Below are 18,826 nucleotides of genomic sequence, written 5' to 3'. Positions count from 1 at the left end.
TGCATCACAACTCAAACACAAGCGCATGGACGTGGATCCCAGCAGCTGGACCTAGAGACGTGGGCATGTCGTTTCCCCAACATCCCACAAAGCTACACTTACAATATTCTGATGGTGCCCGAGTTGGACACATCAGCTGGTCGGGGTGTAATGGTACACAACAATCTCGGTTTTGATTTCACACTTGGGTACAGCATTAAAAAAAACGACATGCAAAATATAGTTACTTTTAATTATTGATGAAAAAGTAGGCAGGGGCTAACTAGCCATAATTTCTGGTTGAACAAAATAAAACACAGTGCAGAGCAAGTCCTTGGGGGAACTTATTTTGAATTTAAGTTCCACCAAAGAAATGTCCAGCACAAGGGTTAAAGCAAGACTGTGATTGGTGCACAGCATGTGCCGAACCAATAGTCCCAAAACAAAAGGGTTGGTATGAATGGGTGTACGGTTGGACCGCCATCGGCAGGGCAGGTCTGTGTCCCTCCACCCCCAGGGTCACAGCAGGTCAGGGGCACGGTAGGCCAGCGACAGGTAACTGGAGGTAATGTAGATTACGAGGTACGTGTTGCTACAGTGTTCATCACAGGAGCAATAAGATAGAGATAAGTTTCGCCTATCACAGAATTCACAGCTTCCTCTGAAGCTAACAAACAAGATGACTTTCGGTCACATGGGGCTGGGAGGGCGGGAGATTGCCGTCCAAACAGAGCGCCATTGGTCCGTGCTCCAGTCAGGAGGAATGACAGACTGGCAGGGGTGATAAATGTGTCATATCCACCCCCCGGTGGGCAGCAGGAGGTGGGGAACAGGGGGAGGACAGGCAGTGTTTCCTCAGCATCTGTCTCAGGAAGAGGAGATGGACAACTTCATTTAAAAGACAATGCCCCCCCCCCTCCCCTCCCCGACCCCCTGCTGGACTGCCTGTCACAGCACAAATGAGAATGACTGAGGCAAGGCAGGGAGAAATAACGCTGCTGTAGATTTAATACGTGTAACCGAGTACACTCCAGAGCAAGACGCAAAGGTACACCATACACACACACGCACACAAATACACAGGGCACACGGCTAGCTAATGGGAATTTTCTTCAAAAAGCCATGGCTGAGAAATACAGAAGAGGCCTGCAGGTAAAATAAATCCCACAGTGATCTTCATCCTCTCCCCTCAGCACACCCGTCCCAATGGCACTAATAGAGGATCAATGGGAGAAATTGAGTGGCGTAGGCTGGAACAGCAGCGAGAGGATTTCATTTGCCCTGGGGGTTTGGTGAGGAAGATCACTAGAGGGGGGGAATAAAGACAGCTGTTCTTTCCATACGGAGGGAAAGCAGACAAATCAATGGCAGCCTTACGACAGCACTGCTACAGGAATCAGAGTGCAAGGAGAACGGACCATTGGACCATTAATTCTACAGGATATCAAAGACAATTCACATAATAAACATAATGCATATCAATAACCAACTATAAATACTGAAGGCCCAAGATGCAAAGAAGCTCTTCAAAGATCTTCTTCGGCTCTTTCGCCATTGAGTTCAAAAGCAGATAAATATATATAGGCCTACTTCAACCACTCCTGTCAATTGAAAACAATGAAGTATATAGAGTGGGTTTGAGGTAGGGTGGGGGTCAGGTTACATTACATTATAGTCATTTAGCAGACTCTCTTATCCAGGGTGACGTGCAATAAAGTGTAAAGCATAACCAGGGACAAGTGCTCTGAAAGGGAAATGCAAGTATGGTTCCAAGTTATCGCATAGATAAAAACCTGAACCCTTGTAGAATAATCAGATAACTGTGCAAGTAGCATTAGCACAGTTGGCAGCTCGAACACCACCAATAGTAAAATAATTCAACACAAGTGCGATCATTACGTATAGCACACACACAGGTATCAGGATCAACTGATACACTTTAAAGTCCCAAAAATGTAATATCATTTAAAATATAAATATAATATATAAAAACTGCAGCTAGTATGTGCGGCATCCTCCTTAGGCTATGCCTCCTCATCCCGGCACTCTGTCCATAAACAGATGAATCAGACAAATAGTGTCCCACAGTTCCATTAAATTAATTCAAAACAAGAGGGCAGTTCCGCTAAATGAATTGAAAACAACACAGGGAAAATAATAAGAGCATTTAGCACCGCCACTCATGATTCTGCAGATTACCCCCCCCCCCCCCCGCACTCATTAATTAACAGGAATTCATTATTTTCCCTGAATTGGAAGCGGGCCCCCTTCGCCTGTGCTCTTTGGCCAGGTCCTTGAGACTGAATGAGAGACGCGAGCGAGCAGAAGAACTGACTGAGGAATCCTGAGGTGCCGTTTGCTGGGCTTACTCAGTGAAGGTGCTGCGGAGAGGGGCCCTGCTGTGGAGTCCCCCCCCCTGTGGCCCCTGTGACCCCCCTGCAGACGGTGTGGCCCCCCTGCAGCCCCTGTGGCCCCTCGACCGTCAAAGCGCCGTGTGACCAGCCACCGCACCTGATGACCACATCAATTATTGACCCAGGCTGTCTGCCTTAGCAACTCTACTGGGCCTCAGCTGGCTCTACGATGGCCTCTCTACGAGAGCACAACAAACACCAGCACGAAGGCACACGCTTCCCCTCCTGCTCCCACCCCACAAACACACGTGCAGAAATGCACACACTGAAACACAAGTTGTGCCTTACTTCTCTGTCCTTACCTTCTGCAGTATGCAGGAGTGACAGTGACTGCTAGAGGAGGTGAAACCATCCCTTCAGTGAACTGCAGCTCAACCGAAGCGTTACCCTGCGCATTTCCCCCGTTGTTTTCACAAAAACAGAAGCGCATTGCGACAAGCTTGCATTAATCTGCTGAAAGACTAGTGTACGCTCCAATAGTCTTTCCAGAGGGCCCCAAACAGTCTCTTCTCCCCCCTGCCCAAATGTAATAAGCATTTCTGTAAACAGTTTAGTGAAATGTTCGCTCATTTCACCGGTGGCCCACGGGTTTGGAACAGGGAAACATTTTTAAAGTGCTTCAGGCAGCATCTTATTTCCCCCGATAGACAATGCAGTTTACGGTCCGATGAAATAAGCAAAGTGCAAATGAACGAATGCACAGTACGACGTCATCCGGGCACTGCGGATCTACCTCTCCGAGCATCTGAATAACAAACCAGTCTGTGATCCTGGTCATGACCCACTTGAGAAACACCCAATTAGTGTGGATTCTCAGTCTTTATTGTTTCGATTATCCGAGCAGATCCTTTGTTGTCTGCCATCTTTGACCACTGTAACTGCCACAATGCGCAACCATTGGTTCGATAATTATTTTGCAGCAATTGTAGATATGACCACAAACACACAAGTGCACAACACACACACACACACACACAAACGAGTGCCCTACTTTAAAAAAAACTTTGTTAGCCTGTACTGCCATTGCAAGAAGTGGCATACCCGAAAGAAAGCCTGTGGGCAGTTTAGTGCCACGTGAGCAGTCTCAATCGATTAAAGCCGGTGACGTTCGCCAGACCAGGGGGAGGAATATGGAAGTGACACCGCCAGACAGGAGACTGCAAATGACCGTGAGATAAAGACACGTCCTTTCACCCTCCTGTTTCCGGAATGTTCTCAGTCGTCCAATAAAACTGACATTACTCTAGAAACAGCTGTAAAAAGGGGAAAAAGTGAGGAAACTGAATTACTTTATTTGATTACTTCTGGACTGTGTTACAGCGAATATAGTTTTTTTCTCTTATTCCCCTCGATGAAAGTCACCTTGCTTCAAACAGAAAAAGGCTATAGCCGGCCGATTGAGTCTGAGATTGCCTCATGCTTTTTTAACACTTTCAGAGAACAGCCCAAGCGGAAAACATTAGGCGACACCAAAAATGCAACCTCCGCAAAATGGCCTTTGAGGTTCCTGTACGGTAGAATTACCCAGGAGCCCCTGAGGGCGCGTGACCCATGCTCAGCGATTCTCCTTTAAGGGAAAACCGAGCTGGTCATGGAATCTGAAGAACACGCTGGAAGAGGGTTCAGATTCAGAGACAAAGAGCAGACTGGCCCTTTAAGTTTAACCAGTATACTTGCCTCCTCCAGCCACATAAATTCACCTTTCACATTATTTACAAGACTATATTGATATTTGTTTAAAGAGTAGGCCTAGCTAACTGTCAACAACAATTAAAAAAAGAAAAACTTGATTGAAGCATTTGGACCGTCACCCAGACCAAACATATCGCACTGCTTTCCACAGACTACGTCAAAGAATTTTCCAGTAAGCCACACAGAGCTATGAAGACGCCCCCTGCATTTGAGACAACGGTGACATTCATACGTTTCTGGTGGAGGGCATTGATTTACCTGGAATCAATGCACAGTCAAATCTGAAACAACCATATGGCAGTTCTGCAATGTTACATCAAACTTGGGCAAAACGTTAGCAAGGGAAACCCTTAGTGAGTTCCTGAGAGACAGTGGAAGGCCCCAGCGATGGGCAAGGCAGTGCGGCACATAAACTCTTCATTAAGCTTTCTGCCGCCCCAGCGGGCAGTGGGGTCGTTTAGCGGAGCGACGACCACTCTCTGTGTTACAGCCACATTAACACACGCTCGGGTTTATCTATGGGTCCCTGCTGTTCACAAACCCTTTCAGCAGCAACACAGTGTGTGTGTGTGTGTGTGTGTCTGTGTGTGTGTGTGTGTGTGTGTGTGTATGACGTGGCGGAATGGCATTTAATAATGGTCCAGTGTCACTTTTGGCCACAGTTCAGGGACTTAACTACAGGCAGAGTAATGGACAGAGAGATCACTCCTTTTAAGGGATATATTTGGCCCCACAGGATCCCCTAGTGTGCAAACAGTGTTTATTTTACCTGTGACTGGCATGAGACCAGCTGCAAACCATATATGCCCCTAAAGAAATCGCATTTGTATGAATTTATTATTAATTTGGTGAATGAGTGATAGGTGAATTCCCTGTACCTTACAAAACAGGACACACTAATGAGCCATTAATGAGTTCACAAAAATAAAAATAAAACTACATCAACCATATGGACATTTTGATTCGAGTGTATGGCACGTCAGGGCTCTTTAGAAGCGGGCAGGGAGAGTAGCCCAGTCCTTCTGGAGGCCTGCAGGTTCCGCGCGAGCAGAATTTCAGGTGCGAGTGAGTGGACACTGCCGGCCGGAACAGAGGCTTCCTGCCCCCGCCTCTCACTCCCCTCTAATTTAACGCTTGGCTGGCAGCCTCCTGAGCGAGGAGCAGGGCTATCACTGCCATGACCCTTTCCCACAGACACCGCTCTGACCACCTCACAACACCGAGAGGATCTCCCACAGCGACGAAAATAATAACGGCAAAATCGATTAAAGTACCGTCAATTATTACTACAATGTATTCACATTGTCATATATTCTTTTTCCAATTAAAATCGTCTATGAAGGTGCTCATTTGACATTTTTAAATGTATGAACTGCCCACCACTAAATGTACATGTTTAAAAAGATTTCAAACCCCTATCGCATTGTATTCATACTGGGACCACTGACTTTTTTCGGAAAAATAGCAAGGAAAGTACTGAAGAGGTTTGATACTTCCTGCACACAGTTTGAAAGGCAGACTGACTGACTGGAACAAACACACTCTTCAAACACTGATAGCAGCTACAGTACCACTCAAACCTAGACGCTCACATTTCCTGCAAGGAACAGACAGCAGACAGACAGAGGTCAGAGTTGTGGTGAAGGATAGGTTGATATGTCTGACATTCAGGTGTGCTGTCCCTGCCTGTCTGGGGGTGATGAGTCAGACTGTTCCCGGCCTGGAAGCAGGAGAAACTGCGGTATGCACTATACTGACCAGTATGCATGCACACACACACACACACACACACACTCACTCATTTATGCTCACATGTACACGCGAGGTCGAACACGTACTGTACGTGTGCAAGTCTGAGCAGGTCCTTCCCAGCAAGCTTCTTAGCACAGCACCTGTGGGTGACTGGGTATGTGGTTCACTGCTGTGTTAAAGCCACTAAACACAAACCATATTTAAATAAAAAATAAAAAACTTATAAAGCAGACTTAAGTTATAGCAAGTGCAGCACATAGAGCATTAGAAATCTAAACCACTGATGGTGTTCAAGACCAGGCTTGACAAGAGAGGGGGAGGGTCTGAGGACCGTTTGTTTAAAACGATGGCGACCGTCGCGTACAAGTCCGTTTTCACACAAGAGCGACTCAGCGTGTGATTTTCCAGCAGGTCAGTTGGCTTAAATGGATTTCGACCGTTACGGTACAGCAGAAATCAAAATGAGCTGAGCAATAAACGGCGGTCAGTGGTATACGACCACCTACTGCAGTAAATTCCCCAATGACAAAGAGGGCACATTGAGACTAATGCTACACATGTGGCTGCTGACTTTCAAATTCAATTCAATTCAATAGTGAAGTTCACAGAAATGTGCTACCACAACAGTATGTCCAATGAACTCCCAGCCTAACGGGCTAAATCAGTGTGACAGCAAACTCCCAATTGCCTGTTTTGCCCTAACCAAAAAAGGTCCAACAAAAAGAGTGTTCCCATTGAACTTATTTTTGTTCCATTGTGTTTCGCCTCATTTATGAAACATGCGCAGGCATGTCACTCAGCAGATAATGCTGAACTGATCCAGAAGCTTCTATCGGTCATATTCTGCAGCCCTACTCAAAATACAGCCACTTACCATTCAGCTATCTCCTGTTCCGGACCCCGTTTTAAATGATAGGCATCTCGACGTGCCGCACTGCACCCACTGCTTATTACCGAAACAAACAAGCGAGCACCACTGCGTCTGAAACCCATCTACAACACGAGGCCATCTAATCTTACCCCTCTGCTTGAAAGGGGCAACAATTACACTGCCTCGTGACAAAGGGCCCAATGTTCACTCCTCTAGATTCACATAATATTCCTCTTCCTGCTGCCCCTACAAACACAAACGTATCTGCATTAGCTTCATGATATCGTTTCAGGTTCCACAGGTGAGCCTTACAAAAAAAACGCTGTGATAAGTGGCTACCTCCACATTTCAAATGGGATAAAAAAAAAAAAAGTAATATCCATTTCTTGTGTTTAAACCACAATAAACAATGTGTTAAGAAATCGAATAGATGCTAACATGTACTAATAACCAGATAGCTTTACTATATCCAATAAGACATAGTAATGAATAATATTAAAACATTGGCTAATACATTATTCTTTAGTTGAGCCAAGCAAGAAAGGCTTTTTGACATTTCATAAAAAGATCTATTAAAATGTGCTTACATAGCTTAAAACATAATAATGTAATGCTGTAACTTGTAACCAGAAGGCTTGTTGGTTTGCACCCCTGCCTGGAGCTGGATCCTCAAGAAGGCAGCAGAAAAGTGGCGCATTCCATTTCTGAGGAGGTGGGCAAATTGCTGACGACTTAATGACAAAACAGTCAGACCCTCCATTTGCAGGAGGCTTCACCACAGGGCCTCTGAAACAGACGTGCAAATCGTACAGCCTCACAGACTGAGAGGGGACGGGAGGGCAAAGATTGCAGAAGTACAAAAGGCACACCCTAACGGAAGGAGGTACAAAAAGCACACCCGCGCAAACCAAGGAGAAGGTGTGAAGAAAACCTCAGAAACCGACAGGGTTCAACCATAGTACTGTCATCGCCTCGCTACCTCACTCAGGCCTGGGAAAGAGGAGTCAGCGAGAGTGGATAAATATATTCTCAGGTTCGATTTCACAGTGTAATCAAAACAGCGGCTTTTGCGGGAGAGCACAGACGAGCATGACAACATGGCAACTGGATAGAGGAATCAAAAAGGGATAAACCATCTGTTTATGTAACCAAGTTCAAGAAGAAGAAAATCCTGACCCAAGTTAAGGGATTTTTAACTAAACGTTCATGAAAAGACAAAGATAACAGCCTGCAAAGAAAACACTTTCGTTCGGAAACATCTGAAAACTTCTGGGGTCTTTACCCATGTGCTTTAACGGTGAACAATTCCCATTTCACAACCACACGGTACTTGTACACTGCACAGAAATCACAACATTATGCAGGCAAAACTTTACGAATCAAACAAACACACAGCATCCGATGAGCTTGTTAATTACATGGCTGTGTACGCAACTCAAACTTTCAGCAACTAGGCCTCAACCCTTCAGGAAAAATACTTTTCCTGAGGGTAAATTAAATTAGTATTCTCCCCATCCAGTCAACAAGGAATAAGATATCCACCGCACCTGTACAATCCAGACGATCAGCGCTTTTGCTGTGACATTCCAGACCGTCAGCCCGGGAGGGAGAAATGGCTACTGCGGGAACTCCATGAGGAGAAGTGAAGCCCTGCAGACAAAGGAGAAGGTCTGCTGAGGACTGTGACTCAGGAGGAACATGTCGAACCCTGAACACCAGGCTCGTTTCCAGCAGGAATGCCCGGGAAGAGCCCAAGAGGCCAATTAAAATAGGTGTTGGTCTGTGTCTGTGTGCCTGCGGCAGCACAAAGTAGCAAAGACAACAATAGACGTTGCATGAATCGCATCTACATAAAAGCACCTTTTTCGACTTCGTGAAAAAGGTGTGCCCACAGGCTAGCTTTCCCAGACTCACAAGAGGGGAAAGAATTCCACTACAGCGTGTCACAGGATACAATCTGAAAGTTTCAACTGAGAGTTGAATAAGTCCAACTGTTACAGCTGTGCTTTTAAGATTTCACATATAAAAAGTAACCATCACTCATCCCCCTGCTACCACTTATCCACTCCATTCTAAAAGACAGGAAATTATAGTTCTCCTCACTCGACGCCTACCTATTGAATAGCGTTTACAGAATGACACACCGCCTGTCAAATTAGCGCCATGTCGTTTAAGGCTAGCGCAGGAGAACTGGGGCGAGACCGACTTTGTAATCGATGTAACCGATGTAATCCACGCTCACCCTGGGAAAACCAAGGGTGCCCAAAACATATCTGAATAAACAAACATCCACTCAGAAGTTCAATGGAACAGTTCACGACATGGAATACTACCAAATGTAAATGCTAATAGTTCATAAAAATGTGACCGCATCCAGACAGTGGAGAGAGACTGGCAACAGACATTTCCTCCTTATCTTCTGCTTCAAGTAAAGCCAATGCATCCCATTATCTGAGACAGACTTTGACCAGGTTATAAGGGCCAAGTTGGGAAAGAAAACAACCTTTTTTTACTTCCAATTAACATAATGCGATGCTACTAAGTCAGCTGGCTAACTCTTCTCTTGTTAATTCTATATTTCTCATATCGAAAAGCAATGAATAATTAACTAGAAATTACCATCCGAGTTATAACTAGGAGAACTCCAAGCAACACTTTTGAGGATTTCTGGATGAACTCCAACTTGCTTTCATAAAGTAAGAGGAGGAAAATTAAAGGTGTAAATCTAGCTTTTGCCCCTCGGACTTGCAGCTGTCATTACATACATATACAGGCTATAGAATTTTTTTTTCCTTATTCATCTGAGCCCAAAGAAGCCCTGCACACTCTGCTTCCCTTCCCCCAGGGGTGCTCATTCTCAGATGTGTAGGGTAATCTCCCAAAAGCCCCGGAGGAGGAGCAAGAGAAGCACACAGGAAACCGAGAGAAAGAGAGGGGGCGTGGCACAGCCCCACTGCCGCCCCGTCTGAAAACACGCCGTTCTTTTTCAAAAGGGATGGTCTCTCCTCTTCTCTACTCTGCCTGTGACTGGCTTGGGCTTGGAAGAAGCCTGCATCGCAAGCCATGGCAACGCAGGTCATAACTGTAGGGGGGCTGATGGGGAATCAGTACCACAGAGGCGGAGTAGAACTGAGGCAAATAAATTAGACAATGTCCAATTTTGGCTGAAATTTCAAAGACCCCAGAGACAAATGCTCTCTCACTCTCTCACTCTCTCACTCTCTCACTCTCTCACTCTCTCACTCTCTCACTCTCTCACTCTCTCACACACTTAGTTCAGAGGTATCATTTGTATGTTCATTTCCTCACTTGCACTAGTTTGGTTGGTGGTTCAAGACTACTGCAGATGCAAAAAGATTTAGGGACTTGAATGGAAAAGGATCACCAGCAACATTAGAGTGGCTGACAGCTCCATATATTACACCGACTCACACCAGCAGGGCAGACATTCTGCTTACACCTTGCCAAAATGCTATGGTTGCCTGTACTCATTTATCCTGACGCACTCGAGGGAATGACATCACTGCAACACGCTCATTACACTAAAGCCCAAGATAAACTCACCTTAACAAGACCACTATTCAAAACAAACAAGGCTTTATTCACAGAAACTGCCACAGACTTAAGATTGAGCGGTCAGGAAAAAGCCACGTCTCACGAATTACGATGACGTTTCCCCCTGAAAAATGGTTAATGTTCACATGCACACACAAACACATTTAATGGCACCTTGTTTGCAACACAAATGCACACATTTAATGGAAATTCATATTGAAATGTTAAACATATCGATATGGCAAGCTCTGCATGGGCAGGTGAGTCATTAAGAGACGCGTTATGAAATTGATACTTTTAGCACACATCTTCTGACTCGCTCAGAAAGATGGGAAAGTGAGAGAGGCACACTCTCACTATTACGTATTGTTCTAGAAATCATAATACCTTCAAATTCTCTTCTAGTTGTGTAACGTCTTTAATAGATTTTTTTTAACCTCACAAAGGGGGTTATTTACTTCTCCCATTTTCTCAGAGAGACTGAGTAATTGAGTGAAGCACAAAGAGAGTACTTCAGAGATTCCCATCTGCCAACTCAATATAGCAGAGACTGGTTTGCCATAGTACTTATTGTGCACGGGCCTCTCCTCGGTCCCAGAGAAGTCAGGGAGCGAGAGTGAACGATGGAAAATGGCGACAGAGCTTCTTTTATAATAACACTCCCCCCTCCCTCAATCCCTCCAAAGGAAAGGGAGTCAACTGACCTCAAGTTGAGGTGCGGCCCAAAAGCACAGCTTCGGGATTAATGAATACACACCCAATACTGCTGGAGGTCTCTTCTTGCCAAATATTAATGTTCTTTAAGGTTTTATATTCTTGTCATATGCCAGTAATCTTCCTGCCATATACTATTGATATATCAATATATGCCTTGCCACAAAACTGGACGGTTCGAGGAAAGCAGGGCATAAACCTGAGATGTGAGAGCAGCAGCTAACAAACTAATTTCAAGGAGTCCCTTTTACAACACCCTCTACTTCCCAGAAACAGCCTTTCAATCCAAGGTAGCAAAGAGGAGGCAAACTGGAGGTCAAAATAACAGCACATGTAATTATCAACCAGTGACAGGGGCTGGCGGGTCAGCCTGTACAGACAGTGCAAGTTAATATATTTAATTTGTGTGTGGGTGTGTGTGCGCACGTTTTATAGCCATCTCAGAAACCCTGAATTTCCAAACAGTCTCAAGCAGCAGGAGTTAACAGTCTGTCATACTGTCGGCTACAATGTTTGTTTGCTCCTTACTTCACTATTTAGAATTAAATTCAAAGATTTATTTGAATGCAGAGAGAACACCATAGATGAATGTCTGTTAGCTATATCCTACGCAATCATTACCATTGAAGGGATTAGGTACTTAAGTTATGTGTACGGTAAAAACCAAAACCGAAAGTCAAGGGAATGACTTCAAACCAGTAATGTCCACAAACTCCAATACAGTCAAGTGAGCCGGTGCCTTACAGCCAAAATGGAGTTAAACATTCTGTGAAAACGAGTGGGAGAAATTCTGCCATTGATTCTGCGGTTTTTATTCCACGGCACATCCAATGCCTGAAATTAGTTTCAAGTCATTGTTAAGATATTTGTGAAGCTAAGCTCATAATGCTGTGAATCGTTTAAATGAGATACTCTTTCTTCCTCTTTTGACCCGCAGTGGCTTTTTCATTTCATAGACAATAAAGCAAGTCGGCTCAGTTTCATTGGCTTTGCTGGCCTACTTTATAGCGCCTGCAGTCAGCATACTGATTGCTCCTGATCTTGTTCACTTTTATGACGATAGTTTTCCCCTCTATTAACTTTCAGTGCTCTTGTCTAATGTTCAACAAACAGCTTGGTTGGGAACGTGGTTTTTTTTATTTTCCAATACAGACAACTTTAATGTTTGAACAAACCGCTGCGGTCAGGGGATGAGCACCACAAGTCTTTTCTTGTTGGTGTGCTTCCCCTATCACCCGACTGGGATGACGTGAGCAGGGACGCGGCGGCCATTACGATTTTGAAAGTACACGAGGGCGTTCATTTCCAGCTCAACTGTCTGCAGTCCAATGTACCGGGTTACAGACAAACAAGAAAAGTGCAAAAGTCAAAAGGACTCAGTCTACAGAGTAAAATTGCAGAGTAAATATAAATCAAGCCAGGCTGCAGTTCTGTTGACAACAGGACACAGCAGCTTCTGACGCTGTGAAACCCACACGCACTGAGTGATAAAGAGATGATTACACGGGCCCAAAAAGGAATGGAGCTGAAGTTGTTGGGCAGTTGGCACATCTTCACAGGGTAGGCAGGACTTCACACACTGGGAGGCCTGCTGACAGGTGCCCGCTGAGATGAAGTAGCACAGCAAAGTCGCATGAGATGAAGAGGACAACAGCAATTGCCCAGCAGGGAGGAACCAGCACACCCCTGTTAGAAATGGATAATTAAAATCGACACTTCTCAAACCTGTTTTTGACCTTTTCTGCCATGTATTAGCACTTTAATCAGTAATGAAGAGAACCTTTAATTCTCTTGAGCAGTTTCAGCAAGCTGTGCACACCTAAGGCCTACACTTGCTAAAAGCCCAAAATTGAGGTAGAATATGTCAGTTGAACAGGCCAACATGGGCCAGGGCAAGGCCTGGACTCTCCATCCTTGACAAAGGAGCCTCTTCCTAATGACTGCAAATGTAAAGGAATAGACCTGTATTCATAGGTAAACTGAACGCCCCTTCTCTATAAACACCACAATTTATATGCTCCAGTTACAAGTTAACTGTACATTAACCATTAGCTATATAGTGCATTCTATAATCACAGTATACTTAAATGTGCACCAAATTAGATGCAGAACACACATCCTATTGTAGCCTATGATGAAAACAACTTACGTCGGCAAAAACTCTTTCTACTTCTGTCCATTTTGTAAGTTACTAATGTAATGTAATGTGGGCGTTATTTTCAGCTGGAACAGTGAATCTGCTCCTTTAAGATGTCTAAATGTGATTTACAACCACTGATAGAGCATACGTGTGAAGTACCTTAGCTAGACTGTGCTAGTTAGCAGAGATTCGTACAGAATCAATATACTTGACCCTTTACGTAACTCCACGTTTACTGAATATGTGGCACATGAGATGCCCATGCACTGTAATGACACCGTCTTCTGTCCTCATCTGTACTTGGAACTGCCCGAAGCTACATATTTTCCACACGAGATGTTCATACGCAATACACAATAACATACGTAAGCAAATTCAAATGCAATATGCAGTTGAGTATATGTTCAGTCCAGGTGGAAAATGGTCATACTTAAACCCTTCCTGTCTGGTTCTACTCAACAGAGAAAGGTTGTTTGAGTTGCTACATTAGCAAGGACGTGATAAAGCCACATAGCACCCAGGTCACATTTCCTCACTTTGCTTTTACCCGACTGAAGCACACAAAAACCACCCAGTATTAAATGCAGCAAGATATTGACCCCCTCAAAAAGCTATAAATCCAGATCAGATATATCCAGATATATTTGTTGTGGACATCAACATAAATTCCCTTGATTGCGTTGGATTACCATACTGCTAGTTTACCACACTGCATGCTAAAATCTTACATCCAGTGCAGATATACAGTGCCTGCCATCTGATGATGTTGATAGGTTACAGACATCAGGAACTCATGGCACGCAAAGGATATGCAACAGAACACTAAACATGACTACTTTCATTTACATAACATTGCGGTGTCCCAAACATTATGGTGCCCTGAAATGGGGGTGCAACTATGTGTAAACACTGCTGTAATTTCTACATAATGAAACTGAAATGTATAAAAATGCACTTTATTAAAATCTGACAATGTGCACTTTACCTTTACTTGTGATTTTATTTTATTTTTTACAAATCTCAAAGTACAGAGTACAGAGGCAAATAAATAAATGATGGGTCTTTGTCCCAAACGTTATTGAGGGCACTGAACATGTTCCCAGGAAATAAACCCTTTAACCAACGATGAAGACGCATTCAGCTAGGGCTGGGGTGTAATTGGCCTGAAACATCGAGGGGGATTGTGATCTACAAGCCATAGTGACAGCCTCAATATTAGGCCTACTCTTTCCCGCCCTTTCAAAGTCTAAAATTTACCGCTCCAGACACTAGCTGCTACAAAGCTGTCCCATTTCTCTTATACAGGCTGAAAGTGGTGCCATTTTTCAAACCCCAACAGCAAACATTTGGCTGGCTTATCTTCAGCAGGCAAGCAGGCAGCTAAAAAAAACAAAACCAAGCACTTTCAGAAAGCCCATCAAAATAAAAGACTCTCGTTTAGAATAGCGCCTCAACAAGCTGGGCTTAAGAGCTATATCAGACTAGCCCACACTGTCCTGCAACCCTGGTTATTTTCTTGTTGAGAAATGCTCTGTGACAGAGCCATGCCATGCCAACTCTTCCAGTGCATGATTTGTAAGTAAAATAAACTGTAGAAGAGGGACCTACTATCCTAAGACTCTTGTTGCCACTGAATTGACAGAGAGGGACAATAATTACAGTGTACTAAACGGTTGTATGACCCACCATTCCCAAACTAAATGATGAATTGCAATGTAATTACAGGCCAGAACATTTCAAATTTAAGAAGACCTTAATACAGTTACTAGCTGTAATCACTTTCTTAAGATTAAAAACAAGAAACCATTTCTGATGAACAGTCCGCCTTTTGACCATATCTCCGTACCTTTACAAAAAGACACCCACACATCCTGAGCATATCTATCTAGAAAAATGGTTACCCACCTCTGAAGTCTGGAACACACATACACATCTTTTTAAATCATGAAACCAACTGGGAAAATATGCTACATCATCAAACCGGCATTGCCACCAGTTTACTTCTTTCCCCAGAAGTTGTTGTTCTTCAACTACCACTGACTGAGTTTTCATGGCCAGTGAGAACTATAATTATGCCATTTCAAAACAAGGGAGCCCTTTTTTTCTCCCCCCAGAGAGTGGAGATTAAAGGCTTCCAAATATAACTTTGGTGTATCCTGTCCAAGAGGGTAGGCCCGAACCATCCACTTGGCACAAGACCGGGCTACGCAGTCTTCCAGAAAAGGTCGAGCTGACACGCGAAGCAACGTGCTTCGCCACAGCAGAAGCTCCTGTAGGCTTCTCATTTTTAACGACTGCCTGGGAGGTTAGGGGAGGAAGCCTCCCGCTGGGCCACTGTCAGCGATTCCTCACGTCACTCCACAGTCAACACAGACGGACAGCCCGATCAGCATTCGCTAGGCAGGTGTCAAACTGCTCAGCCGAAACACTGGAATAACTTCACAGTTTAAAAAATGTAAACTGGATTTATATGTTCTTGAATGGGAGGACAATATACTCCACACTATGCAAAAACGAGATGACGCAGGAGCCATGACGTAATGCTCTAAACGGACGCCTGGGGCTCCCTTTCGGTTTTTAATACTAATTCACTGAAAAATTCTCATCTGAAATATACGTTGTATTATGTTAGGCCTAGGTCACTACAAATCAGACACAAGATAATTTCTACAAATAACTGCGATATAACTGTGAACTATAGTTCACAAAAGAGTTGATCAACAGAAGCCCAGCGTTTCTGTAAAGGTTTAAACAATGCTCACAGCCCCCTAGGTCCAGCATGAGTAAGCATACTTCCCACACCTACTATGTATATGACCATTGGTGGGAGGGGCATTTTATAATAATAGGCCTGTTTTTCAATGAATGTAAACCAGTGACCACGTTAAAAAGTATACCAAAAGAAATCATAGACTTGTGAAGTTTGTGACTACAGGACACAATTCTTGTATGTCGTTTTCATTTTCTTATTTCAATCAAAACTAATTTTGATGAAAAAATAATTTGAATAACATGGCCACTCCTAAATCTACCTATTTACATGCCCCGTTTGAGCAGAACACCTTTTACAACTCAGTTCTACGGTACAATATCTGAAAAATATGCATATGATATGACAATTATATATTTTGGGAAAACATTTGCAAGGAATAGCAAATTCTAAATATCACAACACATGAAAAATCATAAGGCAGCACTATGCAGACAGGCCATCCAGTAAGTAAATTACCAATGTGGATGAAAGAAGGCTTCATGATAACTGAATAGTTCGTTTACATAGTAGGCTCCAAAATTATTGGCACCCTTAATAAAAATCGAGAAAAAAGGCATATAATAAACAACCTGGAAATTGATCTATATTTTATATTCAAATATACAGGAAAACAATATACTTTTACATTTACTCTCATGTTTCAATGTTTCTTATTTAACCCTTAGTGAGCACAATACGCCTAACCTCATTAGACTTATGATTGAAAGAGTGCTTATGGAAAAAAAAGCTTATGTCAATAATTGTACTATTATTTTTTCTTAGTTTACAGCACTTTTTGTGCATATTTATCAAGGGTTCCAATAACTCTGGAGCCCACTGTACACGTGTTCAATTGCGTCTATGTCTGGGTGTGTACGAGTGTGTTGTGTGTGCGGTGTGTGCCTGTGCACGTGTGTGTGTGCACAGTCTGCTGTCAGCTGCTGTCAGCTGCTGTTCATCTGCCTGCTTTCATTACCAACGCTTATTTTACTCAAACTGTGAAAGGTCAGAGTTCCACTCGCTGCTGATATGCCTGCACCTCTGCCCTCCCCGGTTCCACCCTCCGCCAGCCTCCACGGTTCCTCTCCTGCCCATCAGCCTCTAGCTCTCTTCACTAACACTTTTACACCAAATCGTATTACAACTCCACATTTTCTGAAAAGGCTAGATAGATGTTAGCGGTTGCAAATTGGATTTCCACAACCTGAAACCACTTCCAGAGGTAGCATAGGAGACATCAACACCACATGCAGGAAAGATAAACGTGTTAGATAGTAAAGAGAAATCTCCTTGAAGCACTTCGGAGTGCCAGTCCTTCAGTCAGAGATCTGGATATATTGTACCATTTAAAAGTTGTAATATAATTGTAGGCGTGTTTTTGATTGCACCTGGATTGCTAAATTTGTTACAAAGATTTCTGTGACTGTGGATGGGAGTGTCAGTATGTGCTTGGGTGTGCTTCTGCATGTCTGCTTGAGGGCCTCGCCCCCAAACAGAAAAACATCCACAACCAGGAAAATTCTCATTACATGGATAAGCATGCAGGACATTATATACTACCATCTGTCTCATGTCTCAGCATGGAAAAGTATTTATTTAATAGACCAATTTCAGCATAGCAAGATAGATAGAAAATACATATAACTAAAAATGCACTCACTATACTATGGCCTGACCTAACCAGCTGGCTATCAAGCTACAGTGCCATCACACAGAGAGGCCATTGTCGGAATTGTTCCGTGTCAGGGTTGTCCCAGGTTATAGGGAGCGTTCAGTCAAGTTCTTTTTGTGCCAGTCACTCCCATCAGTGAGTGGATTCACACAGCAATTTTAGGATTAAAACCCAAAAGCCATGTTTCCATACGCACTTTCATTGACTCGAGTGGGAGTTTTTTTTCTACACCCACTACTTCAGAAAAGATTACTTAACCCTTCAAAAAGTAGCAGATCCTTCTCACACTGAATGGAGGAGGGCTGCTGGTGCGAGGTATCCAGTAAAAGCACACACACATGCTATCAATACCAGATGCCGAATGTGATATTTTTAAATATAGGTCTAAACCAAACACCTCTGACAAGTCTCTGTTGCAATTCTGGATTACATTCCCTTCCAAATAGCAGCAATCCCTTCTCTAATACATTGGTCTGAACAGGAGAGTGTAAAAAAATAATAAATAAAAAAACAGCAAAACCATTTCCCCTTCAAAGAATATTTCCATATTTCATGAATGGCATATTGAACATTGCGATCATTGGCCCCAGTTTAGTCTATGTACCTTTGCGAGTGTTAAATATCTACTGCATTGCAGCACTGTGGTGGCCGAGTCAAACATTAACCACTTTGGATCCCCTACAGAAATACATGCTGTACAGTGGCTGTAAAAGGATTGAACAGTTTCGGCAAACACATTTGTGTATAGCCTAGAGAAATTGGTTTGTGATGGTAATGAGAAACTATGAGAACTACACAGCCTCACAGACGTACTCGGTAGAGTTTATTACACACAATTTTTTGGGGTATTTCTTTTATGAGCTTAATAGAACTTACGTTACGTAAAAACACACTGCTGGGTATATCTGCTGGGTATAAATGTTTTAACCGAACACTGGCCATCAGGATCAACAACCTATTTATACTGCAAAAATGTATGCATCAACTTTAATCCCACACTAGGCCATCAGTCAAATGGAGTCCCGTTGATTTCCCAAAAACTGGGATTATTTAATCTACAAAAGTGCAATGTAACCATGCTATGTGTGTGTGTATTCACTCGATTCATGATTACAGCTTTGAGTCTTTGACAGCTGGGCTAGGGGTTAACTGCAAGCCCTTCCTCTCAAGATTTCATTTCTGTTTACGATGGAATTGGATCAAAACTTACCAGGACTCTAGGGACAGGTTTGATATTTAATTACAATGCATTCGGCCCACAAACAGGGCAGCGGAACGGGTGACA

At 43.5% G+C, this 18,826-nt stretch overlaps 1 protein-coding gene across 3 annotated transcripts in view; it reads right to left on the bottom strand.

Annotated features, from left to right (window-relative positions):
* The window catches only part of plxnb1b (plexin b1b), an 87,413-nt gene that overhangs the window by 50,770 nt on the left and 17,817 nt on the right, over positions 1-18,826 (bottom strand). The window contains exon 2 of one of the 3 annotated variants that reach the window (XM_061219217.1): positions 8,256-8,358. The exons of the other annotated variants lie outside the window; for them this stretch is intronic. The gene's annotated coding sequence lies outside the window, so the exon portion shown is untranslated. The remainder of the gene's footprint in view (positions 1-8,255; positions 8,359-18,826) is intronic. 3 annotated transcript variants of the gene reach the window in all.

Source organism: Conger conger, chromosome 14 (assembly GCF_963514075.1).
Source record: "Conger conger chromosome 14, fConCon1.1, whole genome shotgun sequence".
NCBI lineage: Eukaryota > Metazoa > Chordata > Actinopteri > Anguilliformes > Congridae > Conger > Conger conger.
The sequence above is the reverse complement of the archived record's forward strand: the minus strand, read 5'-3'. Positions and strand labels throughout refer to the sequence as shown.